This window comes from Periplaneta americana, chromosome 13 (assembly GCF_040183065.1).
Source record: "Periplaneta americana isolate PAMFEO1 chromosome 13, P.americana_PAMFEO1_priV1, whole genome shotgun sequence".
Lineage (NCBI taxonomy): Eukaryota > Metazoa > Arthropoda > Insecta > Blattodea > Blattidae > Periplaneta > Periplaneta americana.
The window spans coordinates 163,523,095-163,541,144 of NC_091129.1; the positions used below are offsets into that span (position 1 = coordinate 163,523,095).

Genomic DNA, 18,050 nt, shown 5'->3' on the forward strand with positions numbered 1-18,050 from the left:
TAACCTAAGATGTTGATAAAGCGCCGTAAAATAACCTACTAAAATAAAGAAAGCACTTAATCGAAAATGAATTCAGAATAAAATTACTATTTTTAAATATAAATATATTTCTAGAATTTCTCAAGTAGTACCCACAGAGCAAAGAAATACGCAAGTGAGACCACTACAGTCCTATTTTAAATAATTATTTATCAAGTTATTCTGTGAAATGTTTAAAGCCCAGTCCAAATAAATTAATGTTAGACAATGTCTGAAAGTCTTGAAGAAGTGAAAGGGTATGTGTTATTTGTCGGAAAAATAATCCAATATTTTCTTTTCGCTCGAATGGTTTCCACTTTTTAAGTAGGTAAAATTGTTCAAACTCAACCTTACTCAGAGTAATTAAAGTGTAGGGAGGTATGGATAACTGTTTTGTGATTCCGGGCAGGGTTGCCAGATTGGGCGATATTTTGCCATTTTGGCTACATAAACAAAGATTTTGCGACTTATTTTTAAAGAATTGAGACTAACGCCATTTGGGCGACTTTTGCCAGGAATTTTGCGAAATTTGGGCGACATAGAAAAAATCACGTTAGCCTAATCGTTTATTAATTTTATTTTACGGAGTAGTCCAGGGATGCAAAACTGTGCTAGAATTGTTACACACGTCACAAGCCGGAACACGTGACTCATCCCTTCCTTTCACCCCACAAGTCATTGGATGTGGTAGGGGTAGAGGGAATAATTATGTATTCAGTGCGCTTACTGACGTCAAAGATACGTAATTCAAGGTCGGGATTGTGGACGGGGAACAAACTCTTTCCCCGTGCTTCCACCCGTCTCTTGCCCAGTTCTGCATCCCTGGAGTGTCACCAATTTCCTACTTTAAAACGAAGTAGGCCTAATCTCAATGCATGCGTTTTTATGATAATATATTGTTATTTTATATCATATTTATGTAATAAATTCTATAATTTTAGTATTTATGGCATACGCTTCGCATTGCTATTCGTACCGATCTTCTCAAATTTTACACACTCATCCAATTTTGCACAACTCAAGTCACTGTTATACCCATACAAATTAAACCAATCTCAATATTAACAGCTTTAAATGAATGAAACATTTAGGGAGTTGGTGTAGGAACTATGATTAGATTGTTATTTTTTACGTTGTTAGAAAATTCTCTACAATTCTTCCTCTATAAGTTCAAGTATTGATAAGTGTATTAGTCCTCAGATTAAAAAAAAATAGCGAAGTAACAAGTTTCGGCGCTCAACTATAGGCTAGTCCCGTCGCTCTAATTTCCGGCAGCCAATCGCGTTGCAGGTCGGCTATATTTAAACGTGTGCGTCTTGTGATTCGCTTATGAAGACGTTATGCATTTCTTTAGGCTCGATAAATACTTAATATAATAGCCCGCCATTTTGGCTCTTTCGTTGGCGTTCGCAGAAAGCACACTAAGACGTTATTTGCCGCTCAATTATTTGCTGAATTACAGTGCGTTTGATTTATTATCATAGGAGCTACAACATGATAATTTTTAACGAAATAAAAAAAAAAAACAAAACCTATAAATATCAAGGACATCCAATGAAACAAAAATGTTATAATAACAGATCCAGAATTAAATCTAATAATATCTCATTCAATAAAATAAATTATATCGTTAATAATAAAAATAAAAACCCATAAAAATTAAAATAACTCTAAATATAAACAAAAAAATAAATCTAATAAAACAAATTTATATATACGGTGTGGCAAATAAATTCCTCGTATGGTAGCTCGGCAACGAAAGAACAAAAATGGCGAACGATACTACCTACCTAGACTTTATAGAGCCTTGACTTCCTAAGACGTAAGCAAAGAGGAGGAGTCACGCCGGGAATAACAGCGTCGCGACTATATAATGTATAATTTATACAATAAAGTTATTTTGGATTAAAAAAAACCACTTCCGGCGTGTCAACAATGATATGTCTTACATTTCACGTCACTCATTGAATTGGATCAGTGATGTACCTATCAGCAATGGACACTCTAGGGATGCAGAACTGGGCAAGAGAGGTGTGGAAGCATGGGAAAATAGTTTGTTCCCCGTCCACAATAGCACCAAGATTTGGCGACTTTAGGTAAAATGAAAATCAATCTGGCAACTCTGTTTTCGCGGCAAGTTAGAAATTGAACAGTTCGATGCTAGGTAGTAAATAATAATGTATACTGTAGATGAGGAGGTGAAACCTGGCATGTGAGCTGTGCTAGAAGGGAAATAATGAGCTATCAGAAAGAGAATCTGTTTCATGATGGTTAGTTTTATGTGACTCTAACGACACAAAAGTTCTTCTCAGACTAAAACTTATTTTCTCTCCCCATATCTCTTGATGATATATTATAGTCACGGTACATGATAAGGTTATAGGACAGGTCTTGCCTCCTCTATTATACAATAGGCTACATATGATGTACACCAACACAGTGCCTAATCACGAATCGTATTTGATATGTCAAGAACTATTTCAGTTCGGAGATTGGAACGTTTTGTTTTTGTTAATTTTTATTCAAATGCAATTCCAGATAAAAAAAACCTGCTTCACAATAAAGTGTTACGATACTATAACCTCAAATGTTTATCTATGAATTTTATATTTGTAAGACTGTTTTCACAAGAAAATAAAATTATTGCACTCGTGCAATAGGATCAAGCCGTTCTCATAAAAATGATTTAACCGAATAATTGCACTCGTACAAAATTGTTTTCGCAGGTAACTTAATTTCGCTTTTAAACTCATGTTTCTTGTCATGATAATAATTATTTTTCGGTTTGCAATCTCGAAGTAATATCATGACAGGGAAAATTAAACTCGAATGGAAAAATTTCAGCAGTTATGGTATTACTGTTAGATATATATATTTTTTTAATTTGCAGCTTGTCGTGGGGTACGGACACAGGTTTGACGTTGCTTGATATCACGGTCGTGTGTTTGAATTCTGCCTGGGGAATGATGTTCGATCATCATCAGAATCACTGTGTTGTTTTTTGTAGGCCTGGCGTCATGTATTTGTATAATATCAAATCGAAAAAAGTTCAGAAAATGAACTGAGGATCACACCCCGGCAGGCATATGAAAATTGCTGAACACACTTCGAAAATCAACCCATAATTTGTCATGTAAGGAAACAGCGATGTCAATGGATTGACCTGGAACGTGGTAGGGCGTGGTTGACCTGTACCGAGCTCCTAGACCTGGGATTTCCGGCCGAGTTGGCTGCACTGGTTACAACCAGCAGCTGCGTTCTGATAGGTCATCTGTAGCTTTATTTGGCCACTCGGACACGTTAACCGCAGGCTAGTACTTGCAATTATTCAATTACAACGGCTGTTACCTTACTGTTGTTGCGTACTGTTTTCACTCCAAATAAATCTCGACTACAATGCTCAGTTTTCAGTTTATTCTAAAGCAATTGCTATAGATTCTTCGAATTAGTGCTTGATTTAAGTTTCAAATGTGAATTGGATGGTCGTATTTCTTTTATACTCGGATTGATTCGGTATTTCATTCCCTTTGCCGCTTCTGATAACTAGGGATTTTATTCTGTCCTAGGGCGTACTGAGATAAGGTTAGTTGATGGAGCGTGGCACAGGTCCCATAAGAGAACACCATTTAAGTTTATAATGCGAAAGGTCTAAGAAGGAAGCGTTTTAGAAAGAAATGTTTTGAATCAAAGTTAAGGACATTAAGGAGGGAAGCAAATTTCATTTTACGTTATCAAGGTGATTTGAAGGTCAATGTAATTTTTGGAACGGGAGCCCACAATTTTTATTTTTTATTCTTATTACACGTACAAAAATAAATTTTGTGTAAACTATATATATATATATTTTTTTTAATTTGGCGCGTAGTTTCACAGATATTTGAAAAGTAAATATTACTATAAGTAATTAATACATTCATACGCATCTATGTAAATTGTTGGTGTAAAAAAAATGGTAACATTCAATTAGGTTATTAAAAAAATTCTCAAAATGATGCCCCACTATCTCAATGCAAGTTTGCAATTCTTTGAAGAAGAAATTGATGTATATGTACTAGAGATGAACAACGATCGAGAAAGCAAGATTAACAGTGTCCGCAAAGCCGAAAACACGCACGACAATGTTGTATACGTCGCGTCGTTGACGTAAAGACTGCTTGTGAGTATTTCGAGACGTCGAGATTGATCACTCCCGAAGTCCCGTACGTCAAGCAGCCTTGAATCGCCACAGTTGTTTATACCTGACTGAACTTATATCTATTTTGGCAACTGTTATATATGTACAGTATAAACGATCAAGTAGCCTATTTGGAACATATTCTCTATCTTTCAATGTATAATAATCAGTTTCCCAGTTTTTATTTAATTACTACGTCCTTATTAAAAGGCTAGGAATTTTCTTTTCATATGTTTGAGATCAAGTATGCAATCTGAAGTAAAATAATATTAACGTTATGTTTTATGTTTCTTAGAAATGCAAATTTATTTGAGATTTTTTTTTCTATTTATATAACCATAGGTAATATCATAGAACTAGAACATTTTCATAACAAAGATGCTGTTTTGTTTCGTCGTTTTGTCTCATTTAAACATTTATAATGTTACTTATTTCAATGATGTATGTTATTCAAAGTTACGAAATCTTTCCAAGCCGACCAAATGCTATTTCGAGAATGATGAGTGAGACTCGAAGCGCACGAGACGAGACGAGACTAAACTCGGAAGACAAATGTAACGAAGACAGCAAGCGAGAGCGGCAGTTAGTTTTTTTCATCTCTAGTATGTACGGAAAATGATTTGTTTCTCGCACAAGCGTTTTGTATGTGCTCCTGCTTCTTTTCGGAAGTCGTTGGTAAGCTTACATGGATCAATTTTCTCCTTAAAATAATGTAATTGAATGTTACATTTTTGTTTCTATATACTTAATTTGTACTTAAAATGATTGCTTTAGATCGTCTTTATGTACAATGACGTTGTTTAATTGTAACACTAAATGTTATTCATTATAAAAGGAAAGTCGGTTCCTTTTACATAATTTGCCTAACATGTGAACCATAAGTTTCTGTCTGTAGACGGGTGATATTATGATTGTTGTAGAAGGAATTTAGCATAGTTTGATAATTTGGAAATACTGATATGGAATTGAATTGTCTTCTGAATATGACAGCAATGGTTCAGAATACATCCCACTCACAAATCAAAAAGACATGTATTAAATGGAAAGCAGAAAATGATTTTGTAAAAGCATTACTTTTTGAAAAACTATGAATGTAAAAATGTAAATTAGTTTAGAAGGAGGTACTCCTTTTCTTATTTTATAAGCCTGTAAATGAGATAAGGTTGAGAGTATGCAAAGTGACATTTATTAGGAACGCCCTTTATAATTAAAAAAACTCTACAACGTCCGTTTTTAAAAAATTGATGTACGAGAGAAGGCTGTAGACGTACTCTAAGACAGTGTCTACACAACAGAAGTAACTATGTAGATTGTTTACTAAATGTGATATCAGAAGTTGCGATCCAAAGCTACGTAGTTCACAGCAATCAAGTCCGTAGTAGCTAGCAAACGAAAACGCGTGCTTCATTGACGACTTGTTCACTTCACAAACATGGGTACGTCATTAGGAATTGAAGGTTATGAAATCTGAAGATACTTCGGAAATAAAACGTGAGTTCAATGTAAAATACAGAGTTGGGCAGATAAAACCGGTCCGTCTCATCTCATTTGATTTGAAACAAACTTTTTCCAAAGAAATGGAACAAAATGAATAAGTGAATGTGTCTTGTACTAACCTTCATAATAGATGTTGAAAGTGCCTTCCACCAACATGTAGACACTTCTATGCACGTCTTAACAGGGTCATACAGATTCCTCACGGGTGATATTTCTGATGTTATCCTTCAGTTAATCAATAGTAATGAGGATTCTGCTCCTTCACGTTCCCCGTCAAGTGCCCTCATAAATAAAAGTCACATGTCGACAAATCTGGTGACGCGGTGGCCACAAGCCTTTGCTCACAGTCCGTTCTTCAGTGAACACCTGAAGATCGGTGTGTGGTGCGCTATGACTGCGAAACGCATTATCGGTCCAGTATTCTTCGACATCACAGTCAACATGGATGTATACTTGACTTTCTTGGATGAATTTTATCCCCAACTAATAGAAGAAGAGCGTAATTACTGCTTCTTTCATCAAGATGGAGCAACATCTCACACATCTGAAGGTCACTTACGCGTATTCACCAGATGTTCACTGAAGAGCGGACTGTAAGCAAAGGCTTGTGGCCACCGCGGTCACCAGATTTGTCGACATTTGACTTTTATTTATTTATTGGGGTACTTGAAGGGGAAAGTGTTCGAGTAGAATCCCCATACTATTCATGAACTGAAGGATAACATCAGGAATAGCATCCACTAACACCCGTGAGGAATTGGCACGTGTCTATATGAACCTGTTAAAACGTGCATATAAGTGTCTAGATGTTGGTGGAGGGCACTTTGAACATGTATTATGACAGGACACATTCATTTACTCATTTTATTCCATTTCTTTGAAAAAAGTTTGTTTCAAATCAAATGAAATGAGATGGGCCGGTTTATCTGCCCAACCCTGTATTACGTTAACTTGGAACATTGATATTGTTGGTATATCCGTTACATTTTTTAAATGTTGTAATATTTCAGGCCCTTATCTTTTCCGCATATAGGCCTATTTCGATTGTTGACAGCAAAACGTAATTTTCATAGATAGCTTTTGAACATCTTTTACATTTCTACATCTTTCTACGGTCTGAGAAAACTACCGTTCAGTTCATAAACCTGAGAATCAAGATTTTCATCAACTGTTTACTGGGAAACTGTTCATAATCACAGAATTAAAATTTCCAAAAAAATAACAGCTGGTAAATCATAATTAAACTGCATTAGGCCACTGCCGTCTTAATTTAGTGCTATACCGTAATGGCAGTTACATAGTATGATCTAAAAATTAAGTTATATAATAATCAACATTTTAAGTTTAAATTGAGGAATGAACTCTAGTTGAAAAAAAAAAAGTAAAAGAAATAGCTATACGACAAAGGTAAATAAAGGAGAGTTTCAATTTAAAGAGAGATAACTTTCTTACTAAAATATGATTTTGTTGTTGTTCAGTCAACTGTCAAAAGACAGGTCTGAACCTCACAGGTGATACCAAGAAGGCACCTCTTATGAGGAAACTAGGCTAGGAGACAATAGGGTAGGATATTATTATTATTATTATTATTATTATTATTATTATTATTATTATTATTATTATTATTATTAGACATACATAAACTTGGATTTATATTAACAAAATGATTATATAATTTTGGTCCATAATATGGAGAATGAATTCACCCAGATGTATTTTTGTTCAAATTATCTAACAATATTTTTATCGCATTAAATTCGAAAATTTTGACATACTTTCATGAAATATTCTGTTCTTTTGTCATACAACTCTATGTTTCTTCTCTCCGAGTTCTGAAAAAAAATGTTAACACGGTAAAAAATCAGTCAACAACTGTCAAGCCACAAGTCTTCGTACGGTTGTCGTCGTGTTAGAAACACAACCTCATGTTTGTAACGACGATACAGCCGTGTATCTTGCTATTGTAGACCCTTTGTAGCATTTATAGTTGAATTTATACGCCTGTAAAAGTTTTGTTGTTAATGTTAGAAGAGAATGCACCTTAACCGCTAAATTAGATAAACATTTTCGTAATTCACAGATGAAGGCTGAGTAAATAGTGAAATATAATACATACGCACAAACATTAGCAGATTTTTTTCAGTTTCATATTTCGCTTTATCTTCGCGTACTAATTCAAGCTGAGTGGTTGGTCACTAGTTCTAGTTTAATCTTGATAATGAGTTGAGTAGCACTTAATTCAGTAAGACCGGAATTAAAACCTCACCACCATGATGCTAATCAAGTGGATTTATGCAAACAAAGTTGTTCTAGTTGTACCTGCACACCAGCTGCGGCGCCCTGATTAACATAGGAGATAGTTTAATACTGTAGAAATTATAAAATGGGTAGCAGCTTGCTCGCGCTTGCCAACGAGTGTGGCATTCATTAACGTGTTAATTTGCGGTCGTCATTACCTATTGGGTGCCGTTAATGAGACCCCGGCAGAGCTGAAGCGACCGCCTTCGAGTCGGCTGTGATTGCATTGATACCTCGGCTGAAGAAGGAAAATATTGTATGCAGCTTTACAAGTGGTTGATTTATCATTATGAATATATGGGTCATTATTGATTTAATTAAGTTGATTCATTTGAGGAAATACATTTTGTCTAATCATCAAGCCTTATATCTTAGTAATTTGCAGTTCATTTTTATTCAGATAAGCCTAGTAATATAGTACAAAATATATATAAGTTCAGTCATAAGACATATCTCTTTGCAGATGTTTATTATTATTATTATTATTATTATTATTATTATTAGTATTAGTTTTAGTATTATTATTATTATTATTATTATTATTATTATTATTATTATTATTATTATATATTAACGTTTTCGCCTTATTTGGCATCATCAGATATAATAAAATACGTGATCTGAAACTTGTATAATATACATGATAATTTTTATTTTATTTTATTGGGTTATTTTTACGACGCTGTATCAACATCTAGGTTATTTAGCGTCTGAATGATATGAAGGTGATAATGGCGGTGAAATGAGTCCGGGATCCAACACCGAAAGTTACCCAGCATTTGCTCGTATTGGGTTGAGGGAAAACCCCGGAAAAAAAACCTCAACCAGATAACTTGCCCCGACCGGGATTCGAACCCGGGCCACTTGGTTTCACGGCCAGACGCTCTGACCGTTACTCCACAGGTGTGGATTACATGATAAATGAATCTTCATGAGTTTTATGTATGAAGCTATATATATATAAAGTTGTTATAATTGATTTTAATACAATGCAAATTTGAAATTGAAAGTAATTGTGTATACATATAACTCATGTTACAAGTGTACATACAAGATTAAATAGTGAGCAATTGAATTATACAAAATATCGGCAGTGTTAAAAACATCAATTAAAAATTTGATTATGAATGAAAAATCGTGGATTTAAAATTTACGAAGGATAACATGTATTAAAATACTATATAATTGGTGTAATACTATGTTACAAATCTTGTGTTTTATGTTGACTATTAATCATTATCAAGAACATATGCTTGTAGTTTCTGCTGTGATGTAGTATGTGTACGCTTGGATTTGAACATGAATATTCTATTTGATATTAATGTGTGCTAACATAGTTGTCATTGGTGGTTTGTTGTGCGTAGTCATAGCTACCAGGAACTGTGTATACGGAGATGCTATGTGCCTCTGTTTGTTTGTAGATGTGTGTTGCTCGGTGGTTTGAAGCGTACACTTAAATGAAACTCGTGAAGATTCATTTATCCTGTGTGTTATACTGTTTATCAATTTATTCAAGTTTCAGATCACGTATTTTATTATATCTGATGATGCCAAATAAGGCGAAAACGTTAATATATAATTAATACCTTCATAGCAAATAAACATTTGCTAAGAGATATGTCTTACGATTGAACTTATATATATTTTGTACTATATTTGTACTTTTATCTTAGCCTTTTGGGCTGGCCCATCTCCTTGAAGTTGATCTCGCCATCACTTTCCAGCTCCAATTAGCCATCTTTTTCGTATATAACTTTGTTATTTCATTTTTTCATTTCATTTATTCTATTTCATAGATCTTACATTAGCTTTGAAGCTTTAAGATTTGAAACAAGTCAAAATTTTACAAGATTGCAATTTTTTGGCGAGATGAAATGAGGTGAGGTCGAGGATTCGCCATAGATTACGTGGCATTTGCTTTAAGACTGGAAAGACCCTTGGTAAAAACCAACCAGGCAATCAGACCAAACTGGGATCTAACCCAAGCCCGACAGCAGCTCCAGATCAGCAGGCTAGCGAGTCTGCCGACTGAGCTACGAAAATTATACAGAACATAGCAATCAGATGATTACGTTTACACACTTGAACAATTATTCATCATTTCAAGGAAAAGTTGTTCCGGGGCTGGGTATCGATCCCGGGACCCTTCGCTTTGCGCGCGAACGCTCTTCCGACTGAGCTACCCCAGGAACTCGTGGATCGTGTAGATACAAAGGAAAAATTGTGACGGTGTCGTGTATAGTTCCTGGGGTAGCTCAGTCGGAAGAGCGTTCGCGTGCAAAGCGAAGGGTCCCGGGATCGATACCCGGCCCCGGAACAATTTTTCCTTGAAATTATTCAAACCTGCTTTACAGGGAGCTACTACCTGAAAGCCAGATTTGTATAATTATTCACCAATTGAGCTATAAAATATAATACATAGCAAGTAAGTTAATTCAATTTAAAAGCATATACAATTCATCAGCCAAGCTATGCAAAAATAGTCTACTGGGTGTTCATTTCAAAGTGTGTCATGACGTCACTGTTGATGAGTCAGCGATTTGAAGCGAGTTTCAGCTTTTGTGTCAGAAAAATTGCCTCTTAATCAAGGCGTTCAATCTGAATTTGAGAACGTGTACGGTATAACTTGAACGTCGTAGCAACAGATGGCGGTCTGTACGGTCTGTGTGCTACATAACCTCTTTCGAACTGTGTTTTGCGCGGCCAAGTCGTACGCAGGGTATTTGTTATCATTGGTTGCGTACGGCAACATTCCACAACACAAATCAAATGCTCCGTGTCCATGTTGATCGTCCAAGTTAATGCCAACAAATACGTAAGTAATCGTCTTAACCCTCTCCCCATATCCCGACAGTAAGAAAAAACTCACCTCAGTACATGTTTCGAAACAGTTCACATTCCTGCCACTGCCGGCGTTACCGTACGTATCGGTAAGTACTCTTCTGAATGAACGCCGTACTTGCTAGGCAACTTCTCTGGCATATAAGTAATACACCTCTGCGGAAGTGTAGGGAGATTGAATTCTCTAGGCTCATCGACTAGCCACATGACGGCATACAGCGAGCCATGACACACTTTGAACTGAAAACCCAGTATACAATACATAATGAAATTATTAATTATATTATTAAGTCTGCCTTGAATAAGAACGCTTTAACAAAATGGTATTTTTAGGCTATAAATAAATTTTCTAGTATATTCAGCCAAAACATTAAGGCAAAACCAGCCGGGATAGGAGAGAAATAGAAAAAGAAAGAAAGCTAAAGCACATGAAAGAATAGATGAGGTATGAAATAAGAGATAGACGAAGAAAAGAACAAAAAAGTGGGAACAAATTAAAACTCAGCGACAGAAAAGGAACAAAAGAAGAACATTAAAAGGAAAAAAGAATCGGGAGAAAAAGGAAAACGATACAATAAATGGTAGGAAGAAAGGAAAGAAAAAGAGAGAGAAGAGGAAGTGCTAGTTTAATATTAAAATCACTTGTGAGGAAAAAGTCTTGAAATTCTTTTCCTGATAACACTAACATCACAAGATTTAAAAGGCCTGCTTCTGATTTCATTTCCTCACCATTAAGACACAGCCACAGATAAGTAAGTTCAGAGGTTTTCTTCTCTCAGACCTCATTCCAGATTTGTTAGGAACGAGAAAAAGTATAGCCTGTATAGAATTGCCTCTTGGAGTACGAGGTGGGGTAGAACGTATTCGTCACAAATTAGGCGTTTTCCGGCCCACAAACCGGAGATTGCACAACCTTGCTCACTAAAGCACAGTATGGCGGAGAAAAGCAATAAACAAGGGACCTTTGGTCTTTCCTGATGTTTCCAATCCCTTGTAAATTGCAACATTTTCTTTAGTCTCACAAACCAAAATTGAATATCGTTGAATTTGCTTGCTTTAAAGAAACGTATTTGCTATTTTTAAATAGAGCTGTCTCTCTTCCATTTTCATTGATAAAGAAGGTAATTTCTTTGGTTGAGATGGTGACACAATAATATTATTCTTCTCGCTAGACAGAGATTTCAAGAGACCTCTTGGTAATGAGCAGGCTTCGAGACTTTGGACCCGATACAATAAGTTTACAGTGCTTGCACTACAGGTTGTTGACCGCTGCAGGTAGTGAAAGGTAGACATGTGTTGAGGTAACAACGTTCCTATTTAGAGTAGAGTACGGTAGTATGGGGAAACACACACCTAAGTACATTCTGAAAGTAAATGTACATTACAGAATGACAATGTTAAAAGAATGTGAAAATCATTTATTTTCCTGTCTTTTATAAGCATTTGTGTTTAATTATACACAGTGTTAATGATGGAAATAAGCATGTAACAATTTTAATTTTTTTCATTTATCCTATTGGTCGTATTTAGGAAGTGCAGTTACAGTACCGAATTGCAATGTACCTACTACAAGATACATTCTCAGTGTCTCAAACGTAAATCTTTTTCGGTTATCTGCCAAAGTTTGTACTGTGGAAAGCTGCGCTCTACGTCGCATGACGTGATAGGAGCAAAACGAAAAAACCTAACATCATTACAGTCTCTAAGACACAGTCCTTTATTCTCGGGTGAGTCTGTGCCCACTAGTTTACTGTTTATGTTATACAATGTTCTATATCCGTTATTTTTACATAAAATTGATTTCCACTTCTGTTTTACACGTTCAGTAACCGGTGTACTTGATGTCTCATTAATTCTCCGCGTCATTTTCTCAATTAATTTGAGGGCTTCCGGCATCTCTTGCTCTGACTTTTCTAACCGTGTAATAGTTTCAGACAGAATTTGAAAATAGGTTGTACGAAAACCAAATTATTCGTCAGAATCTTCAAATCCAGAGCGTTTTCCTTTGCGTGTTTGTTGGCATTCATTCTACAGTGCAGATGCCTCAAACTGGGAAGCTGCCTGGAGAGGGGTAGTAGTAGAGCTAACGGAGGGGGCCCACCTAGGCTCCGATACCCAGGTATAGTCATATTATCTGAAAAATTGATCTCTTGACAATGTATTCAAGATGTATCCTCCCTATGCAGCCTTCTCAACTGTTATTAGAACTGAGCTGTACCGTTCTAGTCCACAGTGCACAGCAGTAGGCGGACAGTGGTAGGGGAGTAGTGCTCTGTGCGCCTGCGCGAACGAGACAGCTTGCTAGTTTGAGGCATCACCCCCACCCACTGTACGCTTTACCACTATACTCAGCACGCCGTTATGCGGATTTCCCACTGAACTGCTCTATTGGGTCCGAAGTCTCGAAGCCTGGTAATGAGGTAATTTTATGACGAATCTTGCGTACTTGGATTTGATTTCAGGTGTGCAATTAGGGATCTATTTCCATCTCACAGGCATAGAGTGAGTGCTATTTACGTTTGTTGCGTTTTTGAATATAGGCTGCTTGGTTGCCAACTGGTGTAAGTCAGAAACTCTCGAAATTGAGTTAGTAGTGCTCTCGTATTCACTATATGGAGAAGTTATTAATTTGACAAGTGAAGGAAGTCAATGGTAAATACATCTACCAACAGAGCTCATTATAAGTTGAGCACAATTTATTTTGTGGAGCGTTTTGTGCCTGGCGATGTAAATCAGGTATCTTGCTGCACTTGAACTGGCTGCCCACGCTTTACTCCACCACATATATTTCAGCATCAGTAGCGAAACTGTTGCTTTCCATCACATGAGTTATTCTGAAGCTGTTAAACATTTGTATGGATGTGAATGAGACTGAAAAATTCAATATGTATGTTTCTTTCCTTATATTTTAAAGTTAAAAAAACACAAAATCTTTACAATATTTCAATATATACACCCTACATTTTGCAAATCAAGCTTTCAGGTATAACTCCCTGTAAAGTTAATTTGAATAATTTCGAGGGAAAAATTGTTCCGGGGCCGGGTACCGAACCCGGGACTTTGGTTAAACGTACCAACGCTCTCCCAACTGAGCTACCCGGGAACTCTACCCGACACCGATCCAATTTTTCCCTCTATATCCACAGACCTCAAAGTGGGCCGACAACCGTCAAGCAACCAACATTGAGAGCACACTAACTCTGTGTGACTTAAATTGTGGTTTTCTGTTACGAACAGTGACGTGTATTATGCAAATTAAGCTTTTAGGTATAACTCCCTGTAAAGTTAATTTGAATAATTTCGAGGGAAAAATTGTTTCGGGACAGGGTATCGAACCCGGGTGGATCGGTGTCGGGTAGAGTTCCCGGGTAGCTCAGTTGGGAGAGCGTTGGTACTCTTAACCAAAGGTCCCGGGTTCGATACCCGGCCCCGGAACAATTTTTCCCTCGAAATTATTCAGCCTATATTTTTATTTAATTATGGTTAAGTGACACATCAGTTCATTAATATGAAAGTGAAGACTAAAATACGTAGTTTTGATACCATTAATAAGGAGAAAAATTAAGACGGATTAGAAGAGCAACACAAAAATAATTTATAATTTATTAAAAAATAAAGATAGAAGAAAGAAAAGGTAATTTATGAAGGAGAGAATATATGACTGTACGAATAAATTACAGATGGAAGAACATTATAGTCAAGGTGAGACAGGAAAGTTGTGGCTAACAAACAACATGAGGGCAGATAAAAAATTAGATTTTTTTTCTTCTACCATGTTAATAATGTTAAAAAGGGCTTATACAAATTTTGGCCACTCGAGCGCAATTACGAGAGGCGTCCAAAAATTAAGTTTTCCTAAGACTTTACAGAAAGAAAACACAATATCATGGAAAAATTTATTGGTACAGATACAGCAATTGTTGAGGTATTTTTCAAATATTCTCCGTCGGATTTGAGACATTTGTCATAGAGAATAGGAGATTAGAGGTGGAGACTATAGATGGAGAAATTAGGGGACTAGAGGTGGAGAGAACAAGAGACTGGGGATGGAGAAGGGAGGAGAGTGAAATAGAAGAGGGGAGGAGACTGGAGATTGAAAGCTGAGAAAGAGGGGAGATTGGAATAGATTGGAGATGGAGAGGGCAGTATAGTGGAGATGGGAAGTGGAGTAGAATGGAGATGGAAGTGGAATAGATCGGATATAGTGAGGAAAGTAGATGGGAAGTGGAGTAGTTTGAAAATGAAGGGAGCATAGACTGGAGATATTAAGGAGAAGTTACTGGAGATGAAGATGGGAATAGACTGGGAACGAGCAGGAAAGGAGAGGAAACTGGAGATTGAGATGAAGGGACAAGAGATTGAAGATCGAGAGGAGAAAACTGGAGACGGAGAGGAAGAGGGAGGAGAAGAGATTTGAGAGAAGATGAATAGTTGAATTTAATGCAGATGGAGAAGTTAGGATAATGTTATTCAGAAATAGGAAGGAATATAATGAAATTCATTTACATGACGTAGAGGACGTTGAGACAATGAAATAATTGAAGATATAGCAAAACGAACAGAAGCAAGCCTGTCGAAAAAAGAATACCCATTTTCTAAGTAAGTTTTGCAATTTTATATGTAAGTGTATTATTATATTAAGTTGTATGTGCGTATACAGTATAAACCGAGAACAAAATGGATGTACACTTGGTTTCTCGACGTCTATATAGGTTTTGAGCTGATCGATGTTATGTTAATTTTCGCTCCAGTCAAGGGAACAAACGCCTGTAAATTACTTGCAGTGAAAGAGCTATTTTATGGTTTGAGTGGCGTTGTTCCCTTCTCCCCACAACAATCGGGAATGTCAACTGAAGGTTGTTACTTGTCAAAGACTCTTTCGGAGGTGCACAGAACTCAAGTGACACTTGTGATTGCCCGGTCACACTGAAGCTGTTAGCGCTGTCAACTCCTTTTCCTCGACACGTCACCGTAGCCTTAGCAACGGCAGAAAAGTATACACCTACATTTCAGAAACAGACTTCCTTTATCATAATAACGTGATTGATACGCTGCCTCTTTCTTTCCTCTTCAAGGAAGAATGCAATATAATTATTTTCATTTCATCGGCATCCAATATTGATTCATATTTTATTTGCAAGCGACTTTGTTCAGTTGGTTTAATACAAACTGAGCAGATTTCTGATGCTGAATATTGGTGAAACACTATTTAAGATTACAATACAGAATTGCTTCATTTATCGTCATGGCCAGGCTTAGGATCCGGGACACTTTAGCAACCAATGTACGCACAACTTGCCTATAGAGTTCCTTGAACATAGTAGACATACTGTGAATGTAAACAACGACGTCAATGTGCTGCGTTATGTTCTAGTACAATCTAGTGACGGTGGAAAATGAAGCAGGATATTTACCTCACAAGTTTTCATGTCCCTCGGCGACGTTGAAGGCGTTATCTTACAATGAACCACCATGTACATACTTGTAAATAGTTCGAAAAAACTGTTCACTATGAATTGAAAATACACTGTGATGGCCTGAGCAGTGGCGGCTTGTGATAAAATATTATGTGTGTTCACAATTTTGTGGTCCAAAATCGAAGAGAATTTGCAATCGTACTTTTAGCCTAATATAAAATGCCATGATTCCAATGTTTCACTATCGAAAAAACCGCATATAAATTCAAAAGAACATACAATAATAATAATAATAATAATAATAATAATAATAATAATAATAACAATAATAATAATTATGGAACTCAGTCTTTTTATTTCCAATTTTTCCTGGTAAGCCAGTTTACTCACTTCTTTACTGTTCCAAATTACTTGAACAGAGTTCATTGTTTACGTTTGTTAAAAATTAATACATACCACAATGTCGTTATTTACAAACGCGTGTATTCAGTAATATATTTTGATTCACAACACAATAATATTCTTTGTTTCTCTATGATAAATTATCTAGTTTTAATTATTCAGGTAATCTTTTCGTACTTTGATTTTATTGTAATTGTAAATTTAATACTAACTGTAATATTATTTGTAATTGTAAATGTAAATTTAATACTAATTGTAATTTTATTGTTGATATTGTAGTTGGAATCTCCTGGTAGAGGGGCAGAGAAGGCCTGACGGCCTTATCTCTACCAGGTTAAATAAATAAATACTACTAAATACTAATGATACATTATAGCCTATACCAGTACTGTAATCCCATTCGCATAGATTGATTACTATAAATACGTGCCAGCAAATATTATTCTTAAATATTATACACTACCATACAGATACTTAAATTCATTCCACCACCACATTCAGCCAACACGTGTTTGAAAGCCAAACTATGCTATTATGCTGACACTGAAGTATAGTAATTCACAAACTACACTCTCGTAGCAGCACTGTACACACATAAAGTAAACGTTCCGACAGTGAGATGCTGACATCTATAGGCTAGAATATAGACTATTAAATTTTCTTGTCGAGATACAGCACGTGAACGATAGCATCGATGCATCTGACATCTGTAGGATAGATTCACTGTTCACTTAACACTTTGTGCTCTTGACGAGCCATAAGCGGCCAGTGAAAGACAATTTTCTCCCGCGCATGCGTGAAATTCCTGTAACCTTCTTGAAAAGAGCACTGCTTGTACGTGAACGGATGTTGCCAAGTTTACATAAGAAGTTTATGCAAGATGCGGGAAATTTAAAATACTCGATTCTGATATTATACATTCCCACTACGTCAATACGGTATCAAATAATAAAACTAGTCGTGCATTAATGGAAACAAGGTGTTCACGTGCTCTTGTGCTCTTATTGACGCACCGCCACTGGGCCTGAGTTCCATTCGTAGGGAGAGAATGAAGAATACTGTACCTCTGATCACGAACCGGATTGTACAGTGATTTCATTTTTCTATTAATGTAGATCGAATATACTGTAGAAATTACATGTCGAAAGGAAATATACTTAAATACAAACAGTGGGAAAGAAAAGCGCTGAGAGTGGAGAACACAAAGAAGCGATGAAAGAATGAGGTAGAAGGAAGAGAAAACATAATAAAGACAAGTACAAAAGACAACCGATTATAACTGTCTATAACAGAGAGGGTTTGGAATTGAACGTGTTACATCAACAGCGTGTCTATGCGGTTGGCTTGAATATGTTAGGAGAAAATCCACGAACTATTAGGAAAATCACGGGAATTTTACTTGA

The 18,050-nt window shown here is 36.2% G+C and overlaps 1 protein-coding gene and 2 non-coding genes across 3 annotated transcripts in view; all 3 read left to right on the top strand.

Moving 5' to 3' along the window:
* Window positions 1-18,050, top strand: part of Dh44-R1 (Diuretic hormone 44 receptor 1) — a 1,227,197-nt gene that overhangs the window by 104,349 nt on the left and 1,104,798 nt on the right. The gene's annotated exons all lie outside the window — the stretch shown is intronic.
* On the top strand, window positions 10,231-10,304 carry TRNAC-GCA (transfer RNA cysteine (anticodon GCA)). The gene has a single exon. It is a non-coding gene; the product is annotated as a tRNA-Cys (tRNA).
* On the top strand, window positions 14,191-14,263 carry TRNAR-UCU (transfer RNA arginine (anticodon UCU)). The gene has a single exon. It is a non-coding gene; the product is annotated as a tRNA-Arg (tRNA).